Genomic DNA, 8,084 nt, shown 5'->3' on the forward strand with positions numbered 1-8,084 from the left:
CCAGGGGGAGCGGAGGAGGGAGAGAGAGTTGGGGAGAGAGAGGGATGCAAAACTTGAGAGACTATTGAATGCTGAGAATGAACTGAGGGTTGAAGGGGAAGGGGGAGAGGGGAAAAGAGGTGGTGGTGATGGTGGAGGGCACTTAAGGGGAAGAGCACTGGGTGTTGTATGGAAAACAATTTGACAATAAAATATTATGAAAAAAATAAAATAAAATAAAAGGAAATATTAAAAAGAAATATACTAAAATGATAAAAAAAATAATTCTAAATATATCTGTCAAGTCTATTTGGTCCAATGTGTCATTCAGGTCCATTGTTTCTTTAGTGATTTTTCTATCTAGTTGATCCATCCATTGTTACAAGTGGAGTATTAAAGTCTCCTGCAATCATCACATTCTTATGAATGAAAATTGCTTATGTTTGTGGTTGTTTTATGTATTTGGGTGCTCCAAATTTGGTGCGTAGACATGTATAATTATTAGCTCTTCCTGATGGATAGACCCTGTCATTATTATATAATGCCTTTCTTCATCTCTTGTTACTACCTTTACTTTAATGTCCAGTTTGTCCAATTCAAGTATGGCTACTCCAGCTTTCTTTTGACTTTCAGTAGCATGATAGATATTTCTCCATCCCCTCACTTTCAATCTGAAGGTGTCCTCAGGTCTAAAATGAATCTCTTGTAGACAACAAATAGATGGATTCTATCTTTTTATTCATTTTGATACCGTATGTCATTTGATTGGAGCATTTAGTCCATTTACATTCAGTGTTATTATTGAAAAATGTGGGTTTGGATTCATTGTGTTTTCTGTAGGGTTCATGTTTGTAGTGGTGTCTCTGCTACTTTGTGTTCCTTGCAACATTTCCCTCATAGAGTCCCCCTTAGGATTTTTTGCAGGGCTGGCTTAGGGGTGATGAATTCCTTTAATTTTTGTTTTTTTGGGAGGGAAAACCTTTATCTCACCTTGTATTATGAATGACAGACTTGCTGGAGAAAGGATTCTTGGCTGCAAATTGCCCTATTGATCACATTGAAGATTTCCTGCCATTCCTTTCTTGCCTGCCAAGTTTCAGTAGATAGGTCTGCTACTAACCTGATGTGTCTACCTTTGTGTGTTAAGTCCCATTTATCCCTAGCTGCTTTCACAATTCTCTCTTTATCCTTATATTTTGCCAGTTTGACTATGATATGTCATGCAGAAGATAAATTCAAGTTATGTCTGAGGGGAGTTCTCTGTGCCTCTTAGATTTCAGTGTCTGATTCCTTCCCCAGGTTGGGGAAGTTCTCGGCTATAACTTGTTCAAGTACCCCTTCTGCCCCTTTCTCTCTTTCTCTTCTTCTAGAATTCCTATAATACAGATATTGTTCCATTTGATTGCATCACTCAGTTCTCAAATTCTCCTTTCATGTGCCTGGATCAACTTATCTTTTTCTTGGCTTTCTCTTTTTCTGTCATTGTACCTTCTAATTCACTTATTCTCCTCACGCCCTCTTCAATTCATGCAGTGGCTGTCTCCATTTTATTGTGCATCTCATTTATAGCATTTTTTTAAGTCATCATAACTATTTTTTTCATCAAAACTATTTTTAAGATCCACGATCTTTGTAGCAATAGCATCTCTGCCATCTTCTATGCCTTTTTCAAGCCCAGCAATTAATTTTATGACTATTGTTCTAAATTCTTGTTCAGTCATATTGTTTGTATCTTTTTTGGTCAATTCTTTTTCTTAATGTTTATTTATTATTTTTGAGAGACTGAGAGACAGCATGAGCAGTGGAAGGGCAGAGAGAGAAGGAGACACAAAATCTGAAGCAGACTCCAGGCTCTGAGCTGTCAGCACAGAGCCCGATGGGGGCTTGGACTCATGAACTGTGAGATTATGATCTGAGCCGAAGCAGGCCACTTTACTGACTAAGACACCTAGGTGCCCCTGATTTGGTCAATTCTTTAGCTGTCACTTTTTCCTGGAATTTTGAAGAGAGTTCTTTCATTTTGTCATTTTGGTTAGCTTTCTGTCTCTTCTAAGTTTTAATGGCTTGTCAAATGGTCTGCATCTGCGAGTACTGCTGTCTTAAAGGAGGCTCATGTACTGTCCATGGCCTGGCCATTCAGGGAGTGTTCTGTGAAGGGTGTCCTTTGTTCTCTTCTGATGTGACTTTGGTATTTTATTTCCCTACTCATTGTGATGTTTTGGATTCTCCACTGTGTGTGCCTTGGTTTGTTCCTTGAAGTAGCCGCTATGAGACCAGTTTCCTAGTAGACTGTGTCTCCTTTCCTCCCAGACTCTTGGGGTTTAGAGTCCTTTGGCTTCAGCCCTTCTTTGTTTGAGAGATGTGGATGGGAAATACAGAGCCTTCTATATCTCTGCCATCTTCTTCCCCCCACAATAAAAATATTTTTTCCTAAAGAAATTATTAAAATTATCGTTAAAGCAGCTGCTAACAGAATAATACAGCAGTCTTTTCTAAAGCACCTATTTCCAGTGGGGAAAAATACCACTATTTCACAGGGGGAAAATACCTCTATCAGGAGAGAAAAGTCTGGTGGGTTCTTAAATGGACCATTTAGGATTGTGGAATCATGGTAGAAAAATAAAGACCTTCTGATGCCATCTGGTGATTTGACTTTCTTCACTCCATCAATTCCCTGGAACATCAGTAATCTGCAACATGGCCCAAGGAATATGTCCATCTACCATTTGGCAAGGATTTAAAAGTTTGGTTATACTCAATATCAGTGCAATTGTGAGAAAACAGACATATGCAAATACTTAAGGAGTAACTGATGCAGCTTTTAGAACTACTTGGCAAAGTCTGTTAAGATTTCCAAAGCATCCATCTTTTAAACCAGCAATGCATGGTTGTCTTAGAGATATATCTCACAATATGCAAAGATGTGCACATGCAAACATACACTCATACTAGAATCTTTATTGCACAATGGTTTGTAATCTAAAAAAATTAGAAATAACCAAAAGGCCCATCAATAGAGGACTAGTTAAATAAATTATGTATTCACATGATGAAGTCTATGCAGTCATTAAAAAAGAATGGCAGCTGTGCCCTATATACTGCATATCTATATTTCGTATGACATTGGAGCAGACACTCAGGGTTGCTTACTCAGTAGCCCATCCCTTGCCTTTTTGCTTCAGAGAATCTTCCCACTATCGATGCAGAAAATGTCAGTTCCTTGCTTTACCATTTTCCCCTGTTACACTCTGGTTTCTCTTCAGATCACGTAAATCTTTCACCTTTTACCTTTTTCCCCTGTTGCCTGGGCATGGGCTTATGATTACATTTTCTGGAGAACCCCCCTCCCGCCCCCCACTCTTCCTGTAAACAAAAGAAACAATTGTGGAGAAACTCCTGCCTGTCTGAGTGCTTGTATGAGGATATCTTCCCTGCAAGTGGCTGTTACCTTGCAGGCAAACAGAAGATGCTCGAAGTTGAGCCCCAAGAAGCTGCAGCCAAAGGAGCAGAAAGATGTAGGAACCTGGGGTCTGGGTCGTGGGTGACTGTATGTACTGCTGAATTAACCAACTTGGCAGTGACTTACCTCTGGACTCCTGTGTGATGTTCTTATTGTTTAAGCTAACTTTTAGTTGAATGTTCTGTTCCTTGTCACAGACTGAGCACTCATTGACACAGCCTTGTGTAGGACTTTGCACATTCCTACATGTGGATCTATGTCACTTTAAGTATGAATATACCATAATTTGTTAAACACTCAGGATATTGAGATTTAAATATAGATGTGCTATAGGAAGGAAAGCAAGCATCAAAACAGTACGATTAAAATAAACTGTTTCAAAATACTGTGTCAGTATTATATCAGAATTATATTTTGTATGTGTGGGTATAGATATATATAATTAAACACAGCTTTCTTTTTTGTCTCTACCATCATCTCCTTTGGATAAAAATGTCAGTCCCTGGTTTTGCTGCTCACTTTAGGTTATAAGTAGATGCTACAAGTACTTTAAGTTAAAAATCCAGTTGCATTATAATGAAAAAACAAAGCCTCAAACCTTTGTGATCCTCAAAACTTCTCATCTGACTTAGCTTTAAATATCCTCACCTCATTGAACTAGGATCTGGTGCTGGGAAAGGCAGGAGTGGTCTCTCTGCTCTCCATCTGGAAGCAGGACTTTCCGTTCTAAAACCTAAAAAAAATGGCAAACTAGAGCTAGTCAGTCACCCGGCTTGCTGCGTCCCTGAGCATCTCTTGCCAGGGCGCACTGCTGAGTCCTGTGCCTGCGGGGAAGAAGTGGAAGAAGCACCGGGTGCAAGGGTGCAGCAGAGTTACCCGCCCTGACTGCATCGCGTGCCGCATGCCTGCTCTGTGCCCAGCGGGGGGCTAGAGCTGGCTTCCAGGTAAGCCTTCCAGCTCCCGGCCCATCTGTCCTCCACCAGGGTCCGTTCTGTCCTGGTCCTCTCCTGCCAGTGCTGCTGCCTTCCTCCAACGAGCAGTACACCTCCAACCTCTATCTCCTTGCTCACCAGGGGTGGCCTCCTTAGGCAGAACCCAAAGGACTCACTGGGTCTCCCTGGCGAGACCCCGGGCGCTCCCTAGAAAGCAGCTGATACCACCAGCCGAAAGAACTCTCCTGGCTCTACTGCCAAGACAGTGAGCCCTCCTTGCCTCTGATTTCCGCTGGGGAGACAGACCCTGAACTTACCATCACACTCTAGACCACAGTTTGCTTGAGTTGTCTTGGTTCCATGTCTGAGTCCCAACCTCACGGGAGAAATGTAAGAACTCTCCAAGGGCATCCCTTGAATGCCCCCTCCCTAGGCTTGGAATTGGAAGGGGACCCTCCTCCTGTCCCCTGAGGGAGAGGCAATGGGTCTCACAGCACACTCCCTGCAAAGAACCCCCACGCAGCATCCTTCCTTGTATATGCCGATCTCCCTGCAGTTTCCAAGAATGGTGGACATAGGCTCTTCCGTTGTCTTGGTACATTGTGTGTGTGTGTGTGTGTGTGTGTGTGTGTGTGTGTGTGTGTGTACCCCACTCACTTTGGGTCTGGTATCTGTTAGATTGATGCCTCAGAGGAAATGGAAACAGGGAAAGCACCATTCTAACATCCTGCCCACGGGAACAAACATCACCTTTTCATTGGCTTCTTGTAGAGAGTGGACCTGATGATGAGGGAAGGGACATTTAGTTTTCATTTCATAATCTTATAAAGTATGTATGTGTGTGTGTATGTGCACATATACTCAGGCACATATATACATGTATATAGGTACATACGTGTATATGTGTACTTATACACATGCATATCCACATCTATTATATCTACATATAGTCATATATAACTTGCCACAAACATATTTCACTTTTTTAAGTAAAAAAAAAAGACACAGATGTGATTGTATAAGTAAAATAGGGGAGGAATAGTCTAAATGCACTAATGGCTTTCTAATTATATTTAGGCTACATGACAAGTAGCCATAATTAAAATGGAAGCTCTTTCCACTGTTGAAAAAATGATTAATTAAAAATTTCATTCATTCTTCCTACAAAAAGCATGTTCAAGCTTAAACAAATGAGAAGAAACAAAATTCATGCTGAAAACATTTCCTCCAGGTTCTGTCTCCTCGGGCTATTGAGTGGAGACCGGAGGATGCTTGGAGCCGGTGGCCATGGGGCATGAACTCTCAGGTTTCCAATCTGCACTGGTGCTAGCCTAACCGGAACTCTGCAGCCCTCACTGACACGTGGGGCCGCGCAGAGGCCTGGTCCTTCTATTTCTGCAGGTGTGCGTGATGAGCGGGCCCTCTGTTAACTGTCTTTGGGACTGAACTGTCATGTCTCAGAGATTTGCTTCTTTCGAGCTGTCTTATTATTGCCTCATAAACTGTAAGTGAATAGTTCATTGCCAAGACCCACACTTGAAACACTCACCTGTCAGCAGTATAATTCTCCTCGTACCTTTTACTTCAACTTTCTCTGATTCGAGAAGCTTGTAGAAACCCAGACCTCCCATTGGCTCTGAGTAGTCTTCAGCTGAAACGAGCAAATCTGAATTATTGCCTAGAAATGCTCCAGGTTTCTGGGTGCCCTGTAGTGCGCAGGGAAGGTTATGCCTGTGACTCCTGGGAATAACTCCAAGAAGGTCAGGTGTTACTGGAGTTGTTGAGGAATCACAATACTGTGATTAGAACCAGTGGACCCAAAGTCTTTCAGGAGACTTCCCAGTTAAATCCTGCATCTTCCAAATGTTTGCTTTATGTCCCAGAATGGTACAAACTCCAAGAACATAACACGAAGAATTGAAAATATTATGGAGGTCTAGAAGGTTCCAAATTCAAACATGTATCCTATGTCAAAGAAATTAAGGAATCAAGAATTTCATAGGAATTAAGAAATTCAACTATAGAAGCACTACAAATGTGTGTGTGTGTGTGTGTGTGTGTGTGTGTGTGTGTGTGTGCGCGCTTTGACCTTCAAATCCATATTTCTCACCAAGATGTATAAGGTCTCACACTGTTTCCCTCCTAAGTCCCTGCTTCCCTAACCGGTAGCATCACCTTTCACTCCATGCTCCAGCCCTTCAGACTTCATTCTATTCTTCTGGAGAATTTCTTCCAAGTGTCTGGGCTCATCTTACATGCTCTGCTCCTGGCCCCTTCCCTTAAGTTCCTGTCCTGGCCACCTTCCATGCATCTTTTCTATCTCATTGTACTTACCACTTACATAGGAAGGTCCAGGGCCTCCCGTTACCCTTTCTGTGCTCTGCAAAGCTGCCCCTGCCTAGAACAGCCCTCAGCACCTGCATCCCTGCAGTTACTCCCAGGTGAGGGCAGCGCGGGGTGCCTGGGTGGCTCAGTCGGTTATGCCAGGTGAGGGCAGCGAGCCCATTGGCCCTGGTCTGAGCTGTGCCTACCTCTAGCACAGCCTAACACGTGACATTAAGTGCTCAAAACTATTGATCAAATAATCAAAGAAAAAAAACACAGAATGAATATATAGTTTTCTAAATTAATAAGGTGGATGGTGGATCATTTTTCTCCATTTTTTCATAATACAAATATAAATGTAATAAATAAAAAGTAATTTAAAAACAGTAGTCATACCATATTAACAAGATGATCTTCATTTTCCTTACTCTTTAAGTTTTGTCCATATATCTGTCTTACATAGTTGTTCTGTTTTTATTAATAAAATAATAGTATATAAAAATTGCACTTTTCTACATGGTTTTCATACTTATAATTTTGTTGGCAGTATAATGTATTGAGTTGAGACACTATACTTTCTCTAAAATTGCTTCTTGGCCTTTTGGCTGATATCAAGTATTTACTTTCTCTAACTATGTTCTTAATTTTGTGGTTGTGTCACATATAGTGAATTCTCTAAACTCAGTGAGGTACAGACATGAACGGTTTCTTGTTTTGTTTTCATCCAGTCACTGCCTCAGTTTCCCTGTCCTTCAGTGACTTCTTGGAATGATCCCACAATTTTAGAGTAATTTCTCATTATTACTTCTTAATTGAAGTATAACAAAGTGTTATGTTAGTTTCAAATATACAATATAATGATTTAATAATTCTATACATTGAATACTCAGTGCTCATCACAGTAAGTATACTCTGAGTCTCTTTTATCTCTTTCATCCATTCCCACCTGTCTGGTGACCAGCAGTTTGTTCTTTATATTTAAAAGTGTTTCTTTGTTTGTCTCATTTTCTTTTTGTTTATTTGTTTTGTTTCTTCAATTCCCGTATGAGCGAAATCATATGGTATTTATAATTAGCATTATACCTTTTAGGTCCATCCATGTTGTTGCAAATGGCAAGATCTCATTCTCTTTTATGGCTGAATAATATTACATTGCATATATGTAACCATATCTTTTTTATTCATCTATTGGTAGACACTTAATTGCTTCCATATCTTGACTATTATAAATAATGCTACAATAAAAATGAAGGTACATATATCTTTTTGAAGTAATGTTTTGTTTTCTTTGGATAAACACCCAGTGGTAGAATTACTGGATCACATGGTAGTTCTATTTTTAATTTTTTGAAGAACCTCTATACTATTTTCTACAGTGGTTCCACCAC

The sequence above is a fragment of the Suricata suricatta genome, chromosome 2, assembly GCF_006229205.1.
Source record: "Suricata suricatta isolate VVHF042 chromosome 2, meerkat_22Aug2017_6uvM2_HiC, whole genome shotgun sequence".
NCBI lineage: Eukaryota > Metazoa > Chordata > Mammalia > Carnivora > Herpestidae > Suricata > Suricata suricatta.